At 41.0% G+C, this 22,834-nt stretch overlaps 1 long non-coding RNA gene across 2 annotated transcripts in view; it reads right to left on the bottom strand.

Annotated features, from left to right (window-relative positions):
- LOC107053614 overlaps positions 1-22,834 on the bottom strand; it is a 317,001-nt gene that overhangs the window by 282,667 nt on the left and 11,500 nt on the right. For both annotated transcript variants that reach the window (XR_006939633.1, XR_005860929.2), the window contains exon 2: positions 3,161-3,320. This is a non-coding gene — a long non-coding RNA (uncharacterized LOC107053614). The remainder of the gene's footprint in view (positions 1-3,160; positions 3,321-22,834) is intronic.

Below are 22,834 nucleotides of genomic sequence, written 5' to 3'. Positions count from 1 at the left end.
CTAGAGAGGGTTTTCTGCCATCTGAACTCTCACCACGACAGACTGGAGGGGTTTCTGCCATCAGATCCGTCACCACGACGAACTTGAGGTTTTTGCCATCAGATCCTTCACTACGGACCGTATGCTGACGGACTTCCCTGGCCCTGCTACCTGAGACCTGCTGCTTCCTCCCAGACTTACTCTGCGGCTTCCTCCTGGACCCACCCGCTACCTGCACCCTCTCGTTGCCCAAGACCGGCCTCGCTGCTCCTGCCCTTCAGCCTCGGACCATCGGAACGTCATGCAACGGGACTACTGCCAGATTCTGGTGGTGACTAACCCCGCTTTACGCAATTCTTGCTTCTTTCTATCTTTTCTATCGCTCGCCTTCCCTTCCCCATCACCCCAACCCGTAATAGTGTCCGTCCTCCCCTTTCTTCATCTCCCTTATTAACATTTGTAATAAACTGGTCGGACCAACAGTTGAACCGTTGTTTCTTAATCTCACGCCGGGCATACATATTTCAAAGAACCTCCTCTCCCTCCTATAAATTGGAGAGAGACAGCAGGTTTCCACTTTTCTTTCTAGAACCTATACAAAAACAAATTTTAAAAAAGGATAAATTTCATCCAGAACTACTACTGAGCAGATGACCCACCCTCACTTTCCCAGCAATCATAGACAAAATGAATGGAGTCATTTAATGAGTAAATTACTAAGAGGCACCTCGAGAAAATAGACTAAGACTGATCTTTCAATTGAAAGAATGTGACTAATCAAGTGAAAACAAACATGGCTATAGGACAGATGTAAGTGTTTAAGTATTCCTAACTAGTTCAAGAAATCTGTGGAACTATGTGTACAGAATTTACTACTCAAAGCAGAAATACACATAGTGTGACAGACATTCAGGTAAGTAAGTCACAGCAGTCCAAACTGAATTCTACAAGTCTTTCTTCCTCATGGCCTAAAATGGTCTGTTGCTAAGAGACCTGCAAGTCACTGCTGCTTTTATGTATGCCTCAGAAAGAATCAGAGATCTGACAGGCTTTGAGACCAAACACTGAACAGATTAGACCATCTTCCACACAAGTCAACATAACTCTGTCAGTTAGCGCAAGCTTGTGCCAAAAGTTTTTCCCACCTTCTGAGGACATCTAAATTCACATATAGCAGGATTAATCCTGTTGACAGCAAAGGCTGTGACTGGAAAATGATTGGAATCTTAACTTGAGGTCATTATTCTTTTAAAGAACTATGAAATCCAGGAGAGAAAATCATGATTAGAAAGGTGTTCATTAATGGTTTGGATTGGAAAAAATTCTGCAAATCAAAAGCTGGGGCCCTCAGAACCTGAGGTCTTCAAGGTGGGTTCCCAGTCATACTACCACTTGCTGATATTATTTATTTCAATTGTGTACAAGATAACTGCATTAGAGTACCTTCCTTGCACTGATGGAAAGATCAGTATCATCATAAAAGTAGGAAGTAAAAGTAGAAAGTTCCAAAGATGTTTTCTGTGATCCTGCAGGCAGCAAGTATTTTCCTAACCCCAGACACTGTTTTCAACAGGCCTCATTACTCAGCTTCAGGCTAATTTCCTATGCTGCTGTCTTGATGTTCTGCTTCATTCAAAGCCTGCACTAAAATAGGCTTCTGCTGGAGGTCATAAGGAGTCATACATCCCAGATTATATGATCTTGGTGGGGTCCCACAAGAGGTGCAAGAACATCTCCTGTTTCAAGCAGGGCCACAGGCAGTAGCAACTAAACAAGTAAAACAAGAAAAAAAGAAAACAAAACTAAAGCTAGAGGGCAAGCTACAAAAACCAAACTGAAACTTCAAAGATACAGCTGGGGCAAAAAAGGAATACATTTATTTCAGGAATCCATTCTCCCACTATAAGTCTCATGGGATCCCAGAATACAAAGAGTTATGCATCTTTAATTTTCACTTAAAAGTTAGTAGGTCCTGAGAACAAACTTTTCATTGGTTTCTCTGGCACAGTCTCAAGAGGCGGAGACCCTGCCATTCTTGCAATGAAATTCATTATACGTGCCTCTCTTCTTCATGCTTGTCCACTTTTGCAGAAGGCAAATTGTAGAGCTACTCTGATTTATCCCTGGGGATAGACAATAGTGGATGGAAATAACACCCAGGCTTCAAAAAATTCTTAGTACAATTACTTTTCGCTCAAGATAACAGAAGAATCAATATAATGTGTGGAATTGTTGTGAAAATGTCTCATTGGTTTGCGCTGTATCAGTTCTTTTGCATTTTCAATCCACTATGAAGGCACAGATTTGTAAGGGAAGCCATGTGAAGCCTATACAGAAACAAACAAAAAAAAAGTTGCAATTTGGCACCAAGTCTCCAGGGAAACAAACTTCCTAAATCAGACATATATTCCAACTATGGAGAAATGCAGAGGCCCAACCACCCATAATTAGCTTCCAACGTTAACCAAATGTGTAAGGCTTTTGCTTCATACTTTATCTGAGAAACGCAGCTTCTATGGATAGGAAAGAAGCATAATTTTGCCATGAAAATGATCAGGCATTGCTCAAACATTTAAAAAAAAAAACCACCACCAAAACACTTCTCTATGTCTCAATTCCTCAAGAATTCAGTTATGCAGATTCAGAACTTAGGACTTGCAAAGAGGAAATTGTTCCAATGTAAAATACAGACTGTTATAAATGTTCTTGCTTCTGGCTCTTTTATCGTTACAGGGACTCAAACTAACCTCTGAAAAGCACATCTGGCCTTATGGCTTAAAAACAGGAATAATTTTGTAAAGCCAGAATATCTTTGATGGCATGTTCTGACAATTATGTCAGAAGACGGTTTAAGGGGAAGTCCTGCCCCATTCTCCCAGATCTTCGTTATAGCAGCAGTCATCACGTTAGCTGAGCTGCCTGAAAAGTAATCCTACAACAGGACAAAAAACAGTAATTTTCAGCTGGATTATCTCCCTGGATCCTCTGCAGCAGGGCTCAGCCAATATCACTGTCTCAAAGGAGGTAACAGTGGGAGAGACTGACAAAACAATCCACACAGAAAGTCCCTCCTCAACCAAAAAAGTGCTAGGTATGGTGTCATGAGATGAACATAAATGAATTTGAGCATTACAAACATTAAATCTGTAAATCAAACTTAAATCCCTCATTTTCTGCTTACCAATGATAGCTTGGGCCTCTCTTCCCAGAAATATAGCATATTTGAATTGGTGAACTTTCAGGGTGCAATGGCAATCCTCTTCAAATCACTGCAGAGGTTAAAAAAGGGAACCTCAGTCTTAGGCAGCCCTTCTTCCCTCAGGTTCTTCTTTAGCACAATTCTAAGGAAAAAAAGAAAGTTAACTAACTGATCTTTTTTTTTTTTTTTTTTTTTTTTTTTTTGCTGATGGTTGTTTATTTTTCTTTGTTCTCTCCCAGAGATGAATAATGTGAACTGTGAACTTTGACAGCAAGCAGGGAAAGGTTGTTACTCTACTGAGAGAATTTCATCTGTTTCTTGATTAAGGCATGTATTTTCCTGGGTTTGGCTGAGACGCAATGTCAGCTACCACCACAGTGCCTCCATCACTTATTTTGCTAGCAGCATCAGTTCCCAGGGAAAAGACTTGATATTATGTATTTTGAGGGGCTGTAATTTTCCCTGAAGATGATTACAGAACTTAAAGGTTTCTGAAAATATACATATTTTGCCATACCTTGCATAATAAAATTTCTTTGAATGTGAACTGAGATTTCATACCAAACCCAAGTGTCCTACTTTGTTTCTTATTTCTGTAAGACAATTTTGCAGTGGATCTTTGATATTTGACCAAAATGATCCCAGAAATCATGGTCTTGAATTTGTAATTCTCTTACAATAGCTAATTTGTAAGACGTAATGTACAAAATAAACAAAGTAGCGTGTTTAAAGTTATCGCTGAAAACTTGGAATAGAAAAGAAATACTCCGAACTGAGAAAGTAAAATTAAAATTCTGTTGTGAACCTCAGCACCTCTGTGACCACATCTGGGCAAGGCAAGCAAGGGTGATGTATTCTTTGAAACTCAGTGCTTCTCCTCTGATGACAGAAAGCAGAAAATCCTTGACATTCTGCTAATTAATTTGAACACTGCATTTAATAATCTGAATAAGCAAAACATAAGTATGTGTGATTCTCCAAGCATTCAGTGTTTCAGAGAATACTTTAAAGGTAGAGGCTAGTTTGTTATAACCTGATCCCTAACTGTATAACACAATGGTATTGATGCTTTTTGAAGTCCAGGTAACCCTGATCCAGGCAAGAGTCTGAGCTGTGAGAGAAGCAGCACCTTCATGATCACCTTTGAGAAATGGCACTCTGTTTGGACAACTGTAAGAGACTACATGCCTGAAAGAATAGCTTTAACCAGTGGTTATGGTTTCATCAGAATTTTAATTTGCCTGTTTTCAATTTGCTTGTTTATTTTACCATGCATACTCTCACTTGAAATTATGTTTTTGACACGTTTAAATAGTGTTTGCTAATTAGTAAATTAGAACCTGACAAATCACATGCAAATCATACACAACTGAGGACTCAGCTCTATTTTTCTAGCAGTGTTAATTTCGGACATTTGAAAAAATACAGGATATATCGCTCCCCCTCCCCTCATGGCAGATTTGTGGTAAGGAGTTGCTTGGTCAGTTTTTTCAATAACTAAACAAGCCACTTTCTGTTCACGCCATAATGATTATATGTTAGCAGAAAAATATTTTTCTATCACAACAACACAAGTTAAAATTTATGACAGATAACATGATGAATCCATCCACATTCAGACTTGTATAGAGAAAGACGCAGAGACAGAGGAATCAGCCTTGGCCTAGCTAATGCTGCCTCAGATGCCAAGTCACTGCTACCACTGAACAACAAAGATGAATCTGGGCCAGGAAATTTCAGCAGTCGCTTTGTCCTAAAATATGAATAATACCTGTTCTTACTAACATAATCAATAGAGTTCCATCTTAAGAGTTCACTGTCTTAAAGAAATGCTAGTCACAAACAGGCACTAAATTCAGGATTGCCTTTTCACCTTGTAATAACACGCCTAGCCAGCATGGGTTCACGAAGGGCAGGTCCTGCTTGACCAACCTCATCTCCTTCTATGATCCAGTGACCCGTCTGGTGGATGAGGGAAAGGCTGTTGATGTGGTCTACCTAAACTTCAGCAAAGCCTTTGACGCTGTCTCGCACAGTATTCTCCTGCAGAAGCTGGCAGTCCGTGGCTTGGACAGATACACTCTTGGCTGGGTAAGGAACTGGCTGGAGGGCCAGGCCCAGAGAGTGGTGGTGAACGGAGTTAAATCCAGCTGGCGACCGGTCACAAGTGGTGTTCCCCAGGGGTCGGTGCTGGGGCCTGTCCTCTTTAATATCTTTATTGATGACCTGGATGAGGGCATTGAGTGCACCCTCAGTAAGTTTGCAGATGACACCAAGCTAGCTGGAAGTGTTGATCTGCCTGAGGGTAACGAGGCCTTACAGAGGGATCTGGATAGGTTGGATAGCTGGGCTGAAGCCAATGGGATGGAATTCAACAAGACCAAATGCTGGGTCCTGCACTTTGGCCGCAATAACCCCAGGCAATGCTACAGGCTTATGGCAGAGTGGCTGGAAGACTGTGTAGAGGAAATGGACCTGGGGGTGTTGATTGACACTAGACTGAACACGAGCCAGTGGTGTGCCCAGGTGGCCAAGAAGGCCAATGGCATCCTGGCTTGTATCAGAAATAGTGTGGCCAGCAGGAACAGAGAAGTAATTGTCCCCCTGTACTCAGCACTGGTGAGGCCGCACCTTGAGTACTGTGCCCAGTTTTGGGCCCCTCACTGTAAGAAAGACATCGAGGCCCTGGAGCGTGTCCAGAGGAGGGCAACAAAGCTGGTGAGGGGTCTGGAACACAGGCCTTATGAGGAGCGGCTGAAGGAGCTGGGGTTGTTCAGTCTAGAGAAGAGGAGGCTTAGGGGAGACCTTATTGCTCTCTATAACTACCTGAAGGGAAGTTGTGGTGAGCTGGGGGTCAGCCTCTTCTCTTGTGTGACTAGTGATAGAACGAGAGGGAATGGCTTCAAGCTGCGTCAGGGAAGATTCAGGCTGGACATTAGGAAATACTACTTCTCTGAAAAGGTGGTCAGGCACTGGAATGGGCTGCCCAGAGAGGTAGTGGAGTCACCAAGCCTGGTGGTGTTTAAAGAGCGTTTGGATGTTGTGTTGAGGGACATGGTTTAGCGAGAACCATTGATGAAGGGCGGATGGTTGGACTGGATGATCCTGTGGGTCTTTTCCAACCTTAGCGATTCTATGATTCTATGATTCTATACACAATCTCAAAATCCAGTAAGTGCAGGAAGAATATCCTTTGAAGCTTTTTAATTATGACCATGGGAAATGCGAATAAAGGACAATCATACCACATTTGTCCCCTGTCAATTACAGACACATTTATAAACAACGGGAAGCTTCCTGAGACTACTTCAGATTGTAAGGCTAATCCAGGTGGGACTTGAAGCTGTGCTTGCAGGATGGACATGGTATAGCTCTTTGAGGTACTAGACAGCCAGTCAGTGTCTGGCATTTCAGCACATCAGGACCTCCATCTTTCACCTGGTTGCAGTGGGGGATAAGCTGTGAGAATGGTCCAACCAATCTCTTCAACCCTAGTGATGCAATTTCAGCTACTGCCCAGAAAAAACACTTGGAATGAGAACAGCAATTTCATGAAGACCTCCCTTATATCTTTTTCTGGAATAACAATTTTGAAAGCATTAAATATTTACCCACTTTGGAAACACAGTATTTATTTCCACCAATACATAAAAGACTTGTTTTCACTTATATCTATATTGAATAACAGAAGGAGTGTTTTAATTTCATGAACACATAACACTGAAATTTAATAGTTTTCAGTCTACAACAGTTGTATGGCAATTTAAGATACCACAATTACTTGTGAGAAAGATACTCCCCTTTTTACAGTCAATAAAACCAAATGTAAGCCAATTTCATTTTTTAATTCCTCACACGTTACTTACACATGGATACATTCCCTCAAGTGAATCCAGAGAGCTTTTAGTTCCAAAATACACAAGATACGGAACTCAGATTTAGCCTCAAGCCCTTTCCCTCAACAGTTGTCAAAATATAGAATAAAGAAGTTTCTCCTGCAACTGTGTTTCAGAGGAACTGGAGACTTATCACACCACAGAGAGTAGCTAACCTTGGAAGATTCCCTTATTTCAGGAAAGGAGAGGCCACTTTCCCTTCCTTTGAGAAACTCTGACAATCTAAAAGAAGTCTAGGTCATGTTCAGTTGTGCATATTATCTTAACAGATTGTCTTCACAGTAGGGGGAATCTTCTTGCTTTTAAAATAAATTCTTAACAGCTTCCATTCTGGCCACCTACAGACCAGATTTCATGCAAAATCAAGAGCCCGTGTTTGAAAGCGGAAAAAAAGGAAATGAGAGAAAAGGGAGCTGTGAAGAGAAATAACTAAGTAACTAAACAGGCTGTAACTTCACAAGGGAAATAAAGCAAAGAAAACCCAAAAGAACTGATAAAAGCAAAGTGAATTATTTGTACACTCCTTTTAAACACAAAGAAAATACATTTTCCAAAAGACCTGCCTGCTGCTGGGCTACCAGTACAGCAGCCTTCCTAAACATAGCTTTGATTTCAAAAGAACTGGGGATGCTCCCAGACACAAGGTGGGGATGCAGACCTATTCTTCTCTTACTGAAGAGAAAGAAGCAATGGTATTTTTGAAAACGTGGAATATGAGGCATCTGAGCCAAACACCGACAAACACTGATTCCGTATCCTAACCAACATGGAAATTCATGTAAAGTAATGTAATCTGAAACCCAGAGAGACAGATTAGCTTTCAGGCTAATGTGTGAGGGCATGAACTGCTGGGTGGGAGAACCTGAAGGTGGGTTAGAAGGCAATGGAAAACCATGAGACCTCTCCCACTAGTAGCTGAATGGTGTTGGATAGCGTTAAAACCCCTTCATCCTACATGTAGCCTGTCCATTCTTGGCTTCTTGTTTCCAGGAGCATATGCAACACAAACTCTGGCAGTTTACAGATAAATATGTTGCAGGAGGCAGCCCCTTAAATTAAGCAAGCTTCAAAGAAAGCTTACAATAGTGACTCTGCATGTAAGCTGTCACTGTCAGCTAATTTAAATGTGATCAAGGACTTTCATACAAGGGAAAATAACTTTTGGTGAAAGGAAAAAAAAGATGAAAGATATTTTGGCAAACAGAAAAAACAAAGCTATCACATACAAAACTGCTTGACTGGGGAAGATATGCACAGGGATTTTCTTTTCTAGTTTGATCTGGTTTTCATCTGAATAAGTCAATGCCCCCACTTGTATCTGTACTTTTCTAGGATAAAAGTCTCTTTAAAGTCTTTTACAACATGTCAGCTTAGGAAGCACACAGTCACATGAAAAGACTTGTAAATAATTCTGTATTTAAGGTGACCAACTGGCTCTTCACTCTTTGAATCTATAAGCGAAAAATACCATAGCACCGACTTCATTGTCCCATGGAAAAGGAAAAGACCAAGATTTGAAAGACAAATAAACAAAACTCCTGTAAAACACATGGAATGGCAAAATGACAAGCAAATCAACATATCAGCCAGCAGAGTACTTAATGGCAGTATAAAAGCTAGGTAAGTTCTACATAGTAGAATTGACAAAAGGGAGATAGAAGCATGATGATAGGGGGAAAATGGAGAAAAGAGGAGAAACAGTGAGCATAGAATATCAGTCATTTTAAATCCCAGAACACTTAGGACAAGAAAGGCAAATTTGGCCACATTGTTTAGAACAAGTCTGCTTGGTAAGGTCAAAGGCACTTTGGATGTTCTCACTGAAAAACAAACAAACAAAAAACCACAAGCCACATACAACTGTTTCTTTCAATACCACTGGAGTTCAAAATACCACATATTTCTTCACCTTTCTTCATCTTTTCTTGGAAGTTCCGCATAGTTCCCTGTGCTTTGCAGTTCTCTCTCTGTTTTGGGCCTTTCCTGCATCAGTAGTGAACAACGATTTATAAAAAGAAAAAAATAAAGAAAAATACCACTTTTCTGAAGGTGGCTTCCTGCTGAGGGATGCTTTCCTTCAGCAGGATGCTTTCAGACAGAGAGCAGTTGTGGGTACCCAGCACCACAAATACCGCAGCCAGTTCCACAGTACAGCAGAATGAAGAGCCACTATTATTTCTTACTACACTAAATGAATGCTTGAAGTTTTTACCAAGATCATATTCCATTTCACTCACACTTGAAGAAATCAATACAGGAATTATTTGCTGATCAATACCTACTTAAAAAACAGTTCTGATTTGCTACTTGATGGTACTGTACAAAACAGAGCAAGCTGGTGACTTGAAGCTCCATCTCTAACAAGCACTTAAACACAGATTCAGACTAGAGATTCAGATCTATGATATGATGCCTAGTGTGCAACCATGTCTGCCTTCAAAACAACCTCCCTGCCCCCAGCAGAATACAGGAACAGACACATTGCCACACCATCTCCCCTTAGCATTTGACTCCAGTGGTGCCTCACTGCCCTGAAAGCCATGCAGCTGGAATGGGGAAGCCCTCAATCAGCTAACTAGGATGTGGATACTACATACACAAAGAGAATTAAATGAACACATCCCAGGAAAAAACAATGTAGAAAGAAAAAATCATGACCACTTGAGAAGCCTTTTTTTTTCCCCATGAAGGAAGCTGCTCTGACCAGAAACGTCAGGTTCAAGGTAAATTAGTTTCCTCTCACGACACATGTCTGCATTTAATTATTCCCAAACAGTTGCTTTCAGGCTATTTACCTGACTGCCACAGATCTAGCTAATAAGTTGGAAGCTACACCAAGGTATCCAGCTGAGCAGTGAGTTCCTCTCTCTGAGCTAGAAAAGAATCCCCTTCTTCTCTAAACCCCTTCCAGTAACCAACCTCTACAAAAACCAAGTAAAAGCTTCTCTACCCTTTCTCCCAAAAGCACCAATACCATCACCCTGGTGATCTTCATTGTCTGAGTGCTCAAAGTGTCCACAGAAAACAAAAACAGAGGAATCCTGTTAATATACCTTCTCTGCTTCATAGTCTCACATCTGTGTGCTCAGCCTCTCAAATGGCTACTGCATCAGAGGTCCCCTTATCCTTAACAGCAAGGCTGAGGGACTCTTGCTGGCCACCATCATCCAGAAGCAAGACTGTGATGCATTCCCCGAGATCTTTAGTCTTTGACACAGACCCTCTCAATACAGGAAGTTCAGTATGGCAAGTCCTACACCCAAAATAAGGCACTTTACCAGAAGGGACTAGCTCACCTGACCAAACAGTTCCATACACGAAGCATAAAACCTCATTTTACATCTGTAGTTTTTAAATGGTGAGCAAAAGAGAGGAGAAAGAAATAGCTAAAACTTCTGAAACCACGCTAGGAGTGGCTCAACCAGATTTGAAGTTTACTGCCTGTAATTGACCTAGCTGCTCTACCTGGAGGTTTTCTGTTGATTGTTTTTTTCTTTGCCTTGAAAAAAAAAAAAATCAGTATGTTTTCAGATGGTGTGTTGTAAACCTTGCATAGAGCCAGCTGCACTCTATCATATCAAGTTCTCTTCTGGACTGATTCTCTCAGAAAGGTTCCATCGGCTTACAAGCATCTAGGCTGTAGGTGTATTTCCCCTTAGGATTCTGTGATGTGTCAAGTACGAAACAGAAGCTAAACAAGAAAACGTAGAATATAGTTTAAGTGCCTCCACTGTGAAAGCTGTTAAATGAGAAACAGGCATTGCAGACTACAAGTGTCAATTAGGTACAGGTTCCACTGGGAAATGACATTTTCACATTGTTTCTGCCTTCTGGCTTGCTGTTGATAGATCTGGGCTTAGAAGAGTTATCCTCCAGTTACGTGCACTCCTGATGTCTTCCCTATGTAGGCCTGTCAGCACAGACATTTCACAGCTAAACTTAACTGTTCGTATTATTTTAAATCAATAAAAAATTCAAACACTACAATAAACATACGCAATTGCCTCCTCACTACAAATGTGGGGTGTTTCATCATCAGAATAGCAATTTCAGAAATCTCTGGCTTTTGGCATCTAAATACGTGTATTTCAGTGAGATCTGAACTGTGACAAACAGGTGCAAAGCAGTCCTGAATCTGCCTTACAGATTGTAAATTGCATTGCCTTTCCAGAAAGAAAAGGAGTCGGAATGACCAGAAGGCAGAACATTCAACAAATGCTTTACAAAGTCCAGTGAATTCCAAAAACTGAACATAATTTCACAGGCCTCCAGAAGTGCTTTCTAGGAGCTTGTCTCTTTCTTAATAACACAGCCTCTCCTATGCGGAGCATGTAATTGCTGTGAAAGTGCAATGGCCCTACCCTCTATCAAAGAAGGATCAGAAGAGAATTACCATCCCTGACAACACTCTGCCTCAAGATCGACTTTCAGGGATGGGAAATGCTCTGTTCCAAACACCACAGAAGGTAGATAGCTAAAAGGTTTTGAGCCCTGAGCAAAAGGCTTTGCAACAATAACAAATCAATCCATACAGAGACCTAGCTTCTGAAAAATGGCTGACTAACTCCTGAGTGGTTGAAAAGGTCTAACTGAAACTGAAATTTGATCTTCTATCTCCATATGCTATTTTAACTCCATCAGGCTCCTTTCACTACTCACTCCTGGACTCCTCCAGTCTCAGATTTTGTTTTTTCAATTTACCCTGCACTTGCATTTGAAATCAGGAAAGAAACCTGTTCTTGCAGCACATGGTGTCATGTAATTCTGCTTCCTGGGGACAAAAAAAAAACACCCTCCTGGAGCAGCACTGGGATAATTGGAATGCACTGCCATCAACACTAAAATGGATGTTTCTGTTGCTTCTGCATTCCACGTGGACTGTGAATTTGACAAGCTCCCATAATAATGACAAACATTTCCAGTGAATTTCAGAGCTAATATATTCTGATCCCTACAGAGCAAATTTTGAAAAAGAGTAAGTGTATCAATTTACAGCCCAAGACTGACTAAAGAAGGCAGAGCTTTCTGCAGAGAGGAATGTAGCAGCAAAGATACAAAGGCAGAGATTTTTAAAATGTTCAAATATACAGTTTGTCTCAAGCAAAGCCAGCGTTTCCCATGAAACTGCAAAGAAACTTAGGAACGTGTAGCTGACTTAGAGCCAAGGACTTTGGCAAAGGGCCCATTCATTTACTGACACAAATTAAAAACTGAGTTTACCTGCAACATCTTGACCTCTCCCATAACGCAGAGGAGAGGAAAGTCTGACTGAAGTCTCATACGCAGCACTAGTTACAGAGAGTAGCACAGCACATGTTGACTCAAAGAGGCAAGCAGGCATGGACAGAACCTGAGACAAGCCACAGAAACTTTCCAGGTAGAAAGAATAAAGTAAGCAGATTCAGAGCCGTGCAGAAGTGATAGGGGGTGCTCCAGTAATGCAGGCTAAAATATGAGTTTCTCTTCTTGATCTACTAGGGCCATTCAGTAAGGAAATCCCAGTTAAGTATGACTGTGGTAGAAATGCAAACAGTTCTGTAGTGGAATTTCTCCTCCTAAGTGCTACCATTGTGCAGAACACAATCAAAACAATCCTTGCTAGGAAATGGAAGTTCAATATTCTGCAGAAAAAGACAGCAAGCAGCTTTACTTTTATGCAGACAGCAGCCTGTGTAGTTTTGTTTGGTTAAAGCCTTCAGGTAACTCCAATTTTGATGTCACAGAACATAAAAAGTTTCTGCACTCCTAGACAGACAAAATGAAGCTTTTATGGTGTGGGACAGACATTGATTGACCGGTGAAAAATTTCCCTGTCTCAAATTTTGATTTGGAGTTTGCTTCTTCCAATAATCCAAGACAACCACAACATATTTGATCTTCAGATCTAGCACTCCGTGCATGATTTTGGGAAACGAGCTGCAGACTCCTGGGTCTGGCTTTGCCTACCAACTGTCAGCCTGACAACAAAAGCCATTTCTGCTTTTTGTCTTATTATAATTCAAGCTATGTGAAAGGTGCCTGCAATCAAGAGTGAAACTTAAGAGATTCAAAATAAGTGAACACTTTCAGGTAATACTGTTTATGGAGCTAAATGGTCAAGTGCAACTTACCCATATGTTCATACACTGGAACCAGATGTTCACGTTGCTAGGTTTAAACTTCACAGCAGGGCATTAAAAACACCATACAAGACTAGTCTGCAAGGTCCTTTCTCACATTTCAGGCTGCTTATTGCAACACATCTATAAAGGTCTACTCAGTTAAAAAAAAGAGGTGTTATCTAAAAAGTGGTATAAAAATACAGTATTGACCTTTAAATTTTAAGCTATGAACGCATATACCAGGCTTTCTCCAAAGGGACTCCCCTTCACCAGGCCATCTTTCCCTGGTAGAACATTTATTTACTTGGCACTAACCATTTGCCAGGCATGAAGAATGCTCCAAAAAAGTATTTAGACCCAAGCATAGTTTTAAGTGTGTGCAGAAGTCCCCATCACCCATCACCATTACAGCCACGCACATCCTTGAGGTATGCACATCTTAGCGTTTTGATGGACTTCAATGTCATTAAGCTACAAAGTGGTTTTTGTGAAACTGCCTCAGCGCGTGCCAGTTGTGTTTTTGTTTTAATCCTACACTTGGCATCTGAATGAGCAGATGGAAATTAAAAAAAGGACTTCTAGTAACAAATTGTGTCCTGTTAGTGTGCTTAACAAGACACAAAATATTAGAAACAATTCTAAGGTACTCACCATATGCTGCATACAACCTACAAATGTCGACCTTGAATCAGCACAAGTAGTCCAAATACATTAGTTAAAAATGAATCAAGCTGAAAGTCAGAACCATTAGCCTTAATACGAGCTACTGCTTCTGGTTTTGCATAATATCTGTCAGCAGGTTTTTTTTTGTTTGTTTGTTTTGTTTTGTTTGTTTTGTTTCCTTTAAAGGAGAAGGAATTAACCATTTACTTATTTCCAGGCAACTTTTTTCTTCTGAATAAAATCAGCCACATTTTTTTTTGAATATCATCCCTCCTCCTCTTAGTAGTTATCTAAGGCTATCATTTTTTGCCTAGGTGGGCAGATAAAGAGGGAGCATATAGCCCATTTTGCTACAATGAAAATCTTGCAGTTACAGCAAAGAATTCCCATAATGAAACTGCAAAAGCAGCGCCACAAAGCATTCACGTGAGCGCTACTTTGGTCACCCAGCCCTCCTCCCTCCCTGCAGGCCTTTGTTGGAAGTCAGACAAGTTACTGCTTCCCAATTCCAGACAATAAAAAGTTGACTTTTTAGACCTGCTCTTACAATCTGTACTTTGCAAGCCATGAAAACAACATAAGAACAGACCTAGTAGTGATTCAACTTAATAGTTTCTGCCTACCCTTTTGCAATGAACACACACATTAAAGTAGTTATTCAAAGCAAATCATCCTTCATGGTTCTGACTCTTCCTGAGCTGCAAATAGTGCTCTGAGATAAGACATTATATTTCCTTTAAAGATCCTCCAGGGGCTTGTAAAGGCTGCCCAAAGCCAAACCAATCTGAATTCAGTAACACTGTCCCTACCTTACAGGCTTATCAGACTCATTAGCAAGTTTCTAACTTGCCGTGTTGTGGCTGTTCTGTGAGGTATAAGTGACTTCATATTGCTGGTGATGTTCTCTAAGTAGTCTGGTGCTAACTTTGCTTTCTGTATTGATTCTGCTCACTTGGCAACATTGATTTTTTTTTTCTTTTCCACATTTCTGCTGTGATAGGAAAGCCATTGCACTTGGCATAAGTTTCTTTTTGTGCACCCCAGGATCAGCTGTGGAGAAGCAGGCACTGTATTGCCAATGGAGTTACCTCAGGCAAATAAAAGGCTCCAGAAAGAGCAACTGATGTAGCCGGGCTGTTTATCACACAGCAACTCTAACACATATAAACATCTATGTCTATACACACATTAAATATTTCTTAGAGAAAGAGTATTATTCTTTCCTGTGTTAAACAATTTCTTGATTTATGTAAAAGACTGTACACAGAACATGCAAAGCTGGCCTCTGGTGGTCCATACCTAATGCACAGGATGAAGGCTGTTCAAGATTATGCCAAGGTCAGAATAAAGTCAGTCTCAAACCAGGATGCCAGAAGTCTCTCTTCAGTCTTTTATTCATACCCAGTGAATACTGAGCACCTGTGAATCTTGACTGGAAAACCTTGAAAAATGTTGCTCTAGTTTTGAAAGCAACCACATAGGACCGTCACTGAGAAAATGTTTGTGAAAGGTCCAGCCTATCCTGGTGCGTTCCTTTTTAGTATTCTCAAGACTTTTCCAGGGGGGTATACTGTCAACGCAGAGACATGGGAGTATGAAAGCAACATCTTTCATCCAGCTTTTAGAAAAAAAAAATAATGGTTCTTATCCCATCATCTTTTACAGAGACTTGGTGTACTAGAGTGAATGAGTCACTGAGATTCCCATGACATACTAAATACAAAAGTATTGTGTGGGCTCTAGAGAATACTGTAGTACAGCTTTCCAGTAGTACAGCTCTTCTATGAATCTATCTGTTACATTCCAGAAGTTTGGTACTGAAGCCACTGAGTCTTTTGAACACCCTGAAGCAACTAAAAAATCTTACCAATTGTTTTAAAAGCAGCAACCAAAATTCAATAGTCTCGATTTGTTCCAAGAAAGACTCAGTTCTAACAAAACTCCTGCTGACTGCAAACAGAACAGCAATACACAGCCCTCCCTCAGCTCAGAGCACAGTTCTGGTGCATGTCCAGGTGAACTAAACCTCAAAATACTTCATAAGAAATACACAGAGAGACAATTAAACAAGTGCTTAACATGCTGGAAAATTCCTTTCCATTTAAAAAAGGTTACTTTTTTTCTTTCAAATGGCTAAAAAGGCTGAAAAGTATGGTTAGCAAGCTACAAGCAGAAAAAAAGAAAAGACTTTGAAATTCTGAAGTCTTGTTTTAAAATATTAATGACCATATCCCTATTGATTTATAAACAGATAATAGACCCTGAAAAAGGGGAAGGATTTGGTCTAGAATTCTTCTTGCCCTTATGTCCAATTTTCTGCCTATAGCTATCATGAGAAGTAATTTCATGCTGTTTCCAGGTTCCATGCAACCAGCGGAATCCATGCTCTAGCACACTCCAAGAGCAGACCTGCATACGCCTTTTCATATGTATTATCTTTCTTCATTCCAGAAACATAATCACATAAATACATTACCATTTCAACCCCACTAGTCACATCTCTAAGTGCTCCCAGCTCTTCGGCCACAGAATCTGCAGCTTCATAAAAGAATGAAGAGCTGCAAAATTCACATCACTATTGGTAGATGTCGGGAAGGAAGCTACAATAGGGCAAAGTGTATGTGGGAGCATGTGAGGATCAGGCACTTACTTTGAGCACTGTCATCATTTTTCAAAGTTGCAACCATGTAATGGTGTTCTCCCCTCTGTACTGTGAGCCAATTCTCATACCCCATAATAGAGCAAGCTGATCTCTAATCCTAATAACAAGACCTGCATGTGACCTCCCCAGTTCCTTTTAAATACTGAGAAGCTTGAGTGACTGTAGTCATGGGGTGGATTATGTGGAGTAATTATTAGGAATATCCCAGTAAGTTATTTCCCTCTTAAAAGAAGAAAAGCATCGAAGAAACCTCCATGGTGAAATGCAGTGAATACATAAGGAGTCTGTTCCATGACATAAGACCTGCAAACCTTCAATTGTTAGCAGCACCACGGGACTTTAGTGCATTGACTCTAAGAGGTGCAGCACAGAAGGTGGAGCAAGGTGTAAAACTTCATGGACAGGTTCTGTGTCAAGATTGCAGGGATGGGAACTTGGTGATACTACGAAACATAAACTGCATAGTAGTTATCCTCAGCAGCTTTTGAATTTTCTATTGCACCAATTGTAACATAGCCATGATTAGAGCTACTCAAGTTCCACGTGAAAGTAAGAGAATAGTACAAAAACAGCCTCCCCCCCTGCAGCAAGGGAACAAAAGATCCCTGTTAAAAATATTTCACTCTTAAGATTTTTTTTTGCTAATAGAATAAATTCGCTGAGAATAGAGATATCAAGTTATTTTTCCGTGTTATACACAGTAGGCAAAAAACTGCACAGTAGCTAATCTGAAAGCTATTCCCTTTACCTGAGCATATCTTAACATATTCTGTTTTTGCAGCAGTCTCACCAGTGTGTAAAACACAAAAGTTACTTGAAATGAATACTGTTAACTTGAAGTGACATTAATAAGCTACTAGAGCAGAAAGGTAAGCACACTGTGGCTTAAACAGATCAGTCAATGAAGGCAAACAGCAGCCTAGAAATACTTTCTGGAAGAGGAACTCTGCTGGTGGGAGCCATTTTGTTCTGAAGTGACAAGATTCATGCACTTTTCCTTCTCTAATGTAAATACCCTGCAGCTTAGGGGCATATTGTACCTTTCTGAGCCTCCAGCATTGTTGTCAGCATACACAGTCAGAAGCTCCTGTGTCAGATTAACCCTAAACAGCAAAACCCTGAGGAGGGCTGTCTGCACAGATGCCAATTCCTACAAAAAGGAGCTGGCAAAGAGAGGCGGGATGCCAGATGGGGCCAATGCATTTCCTTTTCCATGGAGACTTTAACGCTTCTGTGTGTCACAATGTTTCCTCTTCCTATTTCCTCCCATCTCCTGCCTTTATTCTGAGGAACTCACTTGGGCAAAAGAGATCAGATTTTAATGGTTGCTCAAAGATAAAAGGTCACAAACACTTCAGATCTAACTTCCACTTTAGGCAAGTTTTGCAGAAGAAAATTATTTTAGCTAAAGGTTTCAGTAGCAATTGTGAGAATATTTTATTTCAGTTAGGTCAGGGGCTTGTGTCTACTACTCAGTTAATGGTAAATAAAATGGGACAAATATTCCAGCTCTCACAGGAGCTCATGTAGTATGACACCCTCCCTAGAACCCCCTTGTCTCTTTGAAAATTTTCTACTTATCTCTCTATCAATATTATTTTACCTCCCCCCCTCCCCCCCCCCTCCCCCTTTGGAGGTCCGGTCACAATCTAAGCGAAAGATCTTTCTCAGTATTTATTCTTTAAAAAAAAAAAAAAAAACAGATACCTGCACATTTGGGTAAGCAGCAATACAGTAGGCATTGCTAAGTACACAAGTAAGTACTTCTAAACATCTGAAAGCCACCTTTATTTGCTTTGGGTAGTAAATGGCAAAATCTTACCTCCTGCACTGAGCCCCATTTCCATTTTGAATAATCTAATAGTGTCCTTTTTTCTACCTCCCTACAGTTTCTTTTGAATATTTAAAGGAAAAGAAATCCCTTGTGAGCAATTAAATTTGAAGTATAGTAAGATAGTCTTTATATTGCCATGTTATTAATCTAAAATGAACGTGTATACATTAAGTAGTACAGTACAACAGAAATAAAATATATTTAGAGACATTCACATACTAAAGGCATCTGGAGATCACTTCTTTTAAATGTTGCAAGGCAAATTCTATTGAGATACTTGGACAAATTTCAACCTCCAAAGAAAACAAAGACAGAAAAAAATATGTATTTAAATGTCTACGATGAAGTTACTGACCACACCAAGCTGTGTGGTGCAGCTGACATGCTGGAGGAAAGGGCTGCCATCCAGAGGGACCTGGACAGACTAAAGTAGTTGGCCCACACAAACCTCATGAAGGTCACCAAGTCCAAGTGCAAGGTGCCGCATCTGGGTCAGAGCAACCCCACGCACAAATACAGGCTGGGTAGAGAATGGATTGATATTATATCAAGGGACCCTACAAGAAAGCAAGAGACGAACTTATTTTCTACTAGGGCAAATAGTGACTGGGGAAAGAGTAATGACTTTAAACTGAAAGATGGTGGATTTAGATTAGGTATAAAGAAAAAGAAATTCTTCACAATGAGGGTGGTGAGGAATGGGTTGCCTAGAGAAGTTGTGGATGCCCCATCCTCGAAGGTACTCAAGGTTGGGCTAGATGGGGCCCTGATCTAGTGGCTGTCAACCCTGCCCATGGCAGAAGGGTTGGAACTGGATGCTCTGTGAGGTCCCTTCTAACCCAAGCCATTCTATGATACAATGAAAATTTGCAGATGATGATTTAATATGGGTTTCATATAAAAACTAGGGGAAAATGTATTACAGAAAATTAGGTACCTTATGTGTGTACTTTTTGAATAAGCAAATAAAGTCCCTTTGTGATATACCAATAGATTTTACATACAGACTGCATATAATCCAAGTACTTGGGATATTTCGGAAGTAGGGAGATGGACTTAGAAATGAATGCAACACACATTTGTAAAATAATTGCAGCTTATTGGCCAAATCCATTAAAGGCACTTCAGAGTTTAGCATTACTTGACAATTCTCATCAGGTTATTGACTATCTTCTCTGTCCCGAAAGCCCAGATGTTCAGGCTTTCATCAGCACACTGAACACAGGGGAAAAAGCACCTTTTCATTGCCGCTGTTCAGTTCACGGTAAGACATCACTCTCCTGTGCTACTCTTGGTAGAAAGTATTGGTACAAGGTGCTTGGAATAATAGAGACTAACACTTCTGACTCAGATGTGTGTTTTTGAATAGCAAAAAGACTCCGGCCTGAATCAATAGGAGAGATCTCCAGATGTCTGCTTTGCCCTTGTATAGACATCTTAATTGTCCTGAACAACTTGCAACAAACTATGCAAATGGGAAAATCCTGAAGTCTGAGCTTCCCAGCTGAATGTAATAAATCCACAGACCTCTTCTCAAAAAGGAAATAGATCCTAATGCTGTGAAAGTTCTGAGAGGTACCTGAAGTCAGCTAGAGAACACACACCTCAATAAACAAGCAAGTATACATTAAGGAATTCAGATTGGCAGAAGGGTGGCTGTGTGAGCAGAGCTCTACATGCAGACCTGCTTATCAGCAACCAACTCATAAACTTGTCTGATTAAATTACCATATGAATCAAATCACAGAGCTGTATATTAAGAATCAGTTACTTACTGTCATGGCAGAAAAGGGTCCCATTAGAGCACCCTGCCCTACTCAGAAGCTACAAACACAGCTGTGCAAGCTCCCAGGATGCACCCCGTGGCAGACAGTGCAGGCCCCCAGCCCTATACCATCTTCAACCAGGTGGCAGCTCTTCTTGCTGAGTCTCTTCACAATGCTCATCATTTTGGAGCAACATTGCAGCCACCTGAGACTAAGACAAATCTGTGGAAAGATTTTGTGGAAATGAAGTTGCTGCAACTTACTGAAGTTGTTTCACAAATAGCCCACCATTTCAGTAGTACAAGGATTCCTCTCCAGCCCAGCCTTTGGAGATTAATTTGATGTGTTATCTCTTGCTGATCCTGACACTGTTTGACTGTGAAATTCTCAGAGAAGTATACACACAGTAACTCTGTCATAATGCAGAATGAGTTATCCACAATTAAAAGCTTAATTACAAGGTCTTGTTCTTCAAATTCTTTTCAGCTCTGCAATTGCAGATCCATTGGCAAAAGCACACATGGTTTTGTTTCAGATTATCTGTCAGGAATATAATCAGACTTTGAACTCATTTTCTGGACCTATTATCCATGGTCTGCTCTTCTGAAAATAGAATTAACCACTTCATCACATCTCAGTGAGCAAGCTATAGAAGAACAGTTTTAAGGATCTCTGTTTTCTCTACATGTTGTGAATGACAATATGCCTGGCAAGAGCACTAATAACTAGCACACATCCCAGACCTCCTTACAGTTGTCTTTTAACAACTTCATGACTGGTTGAATTTCCTTCAGTTCATTCTGAACAGTTTAAGTTAACAAAAATGTATTAACCACTATGTTGTAGAATAAATACAGAATGAAAAGCGTTTGTTCTAAGTAGGAAAGTGTTTAGTTCAAAATTAAGTACATAGGAAATAAAAGTAACAATGTAATGGTACTAATTATGGAGAAGTGGCACTTAGGTCTTCATTTTACAGGCTCACAGTTATAAAATCACCAAGAGTCACCAAGATTGGAAAAGACCTACAAGATCATCCAAGTCCAACCATCCACCTATCACCAATATTTCCCACTAAACCATGTCACTCAGTATAACATCTAAACATTTCATGAACGCCTCCAGGGATGGTTACCCCACCACTTCCCTGGGCAGCTCATTACAGGACGTGACCACGCTTTCAGAGAAGCAGCTTTTCCTAACATCCAACCTGAATCTCCACTGGTGCAACTTGAGGCCATTTCCTCTAGTCCTATCACCACTTACATGGGAGAAGAGGTTGACCCCCACCACACTACAGCCTCCCTTTCAGGTAGTCGTAGAGTGATAAGGTCTCCCCTTACTGTTCTCTTCACTAGACTAAATAATCCCAGTTCCCTCAGCTGCTTCTCACAAAGCTTGTGCTCCAGACTACTCACCAGATTTGTCGCCCTTCTCTAAACACACTCCAAGGCCTCAATGTATTAGTTGCAGAGAGAGACCCAAAACTGAACACAGTACTCAAGATGCAGCCTCACCAGGGCTGAGTATAGAGGAATGAGCACTTCCCTGCTCCTGATGGCTGCACTATTTCTGATACTAGTGAGGATGCCATTGACCTCCTTGGCCACCTGGGCATGCTGCTGGCTCATGTTCAGCCAAGTGGCAATCAATACCCCCAGATGCATCTTCTCTACAGTCTTCCAACTACTCTGCTCCAAGCCTGTAGCACTGCCTGGGATGGCTGTGGCCACAGCACAGGACCCAGAACTTGTTGTTGAACTTCATCCCATTGGCCTCTGCCCAGCTATCCAGCCTGACCAGATCCCTCTGCAGGGCCTTCCTACCCCCAGGGAAATCGACACTTTCTCCCATCTTGGTGTCATCACTAAGAGTGCACTCAATCCCCTGAAATCCATGTCATCAAAAAAAGATTATGAACAGGACAAGACCCAACACTGACTCCTGGAGAACACCATTTGTGACCAATCAACAGCTTTTAAAGACAGATGTTAAGAAGGCATTGGGAATCTCAGCCTTTTCCTTATCCACAGTGGTCATGTTCCCTTACACACCCAGTAAAGAGTGGAGATTCTTCTTAGTCCTCCTCTTACTGCTAATATATTTGTAAAAAAGTTTTTTCTTCTTTTACCCCAAATGTCAAGTTGAGATCAAGTTGGGCTTTTAACTTTCTAATTTTCTCCATGCACATCCTAACAAATTCCCAATAACTTACTCCACCAGGATGCCTGCTTTATTGGCACTCTCCTGATCCTTACCCATAGAGATTCAACTTTATCATTCCCAGACCCAAGCTCAACAACATCAGAACACTCTCTAATACAGAGAGGCACACCACCACCCCTCCTGCCTTGTCTATCCCTTCTAAAGAGCTTATAGTCATCCATTGCAGCACTTCAGTCATGGGAGTGGTCTCACCATGTTTCCATAAAGGCAACTAAACCATAGTTTTCCTGCTACACAATGACTTCCAGCTCCTCCTGTTTGATGGCCATGCTGCATGCATTGGTCTAGATGCACTTTAGCTGAAGCCCCTTGCCTCACCCCCAATCCCTTCATCATTCTCCTAGGCTTCTCTCCAGTGGGCCTGGTTTTATCCTCTCCTCCCTTCATATCTAGTTTAAAGCCCTCTCAACAAGCCCTGCCAGCTCCTGGGCTAGGGTCTGTCTCCTCCTTTGTGACAAGTGAGTCCTATCAGGTGCCAGGTAAATCACCCCATGGTCAAAGGAAAAAA

The sequence above is a fragment of the Gallus gallus genome, chromosome 6 (genome assembly GCF_016699485.2).
Source record: "Gallus gallus isolate bGalGal1 chromosome 6, bGalGal1.mat.broiler.GRCg7b, whole genome shotgun sequence".
NCBI classification, from domain to species: domain Eukaryota; kingdom Metazoa; phylum Chordata; class Aves; order Galliformes; family Phasianidae; genus Gallus; species Gallus gallus.
Note: the sequence above shows the minus strand (reverse complement) of the source record. Positions and strands in the feature narration are given on the sequence as shown.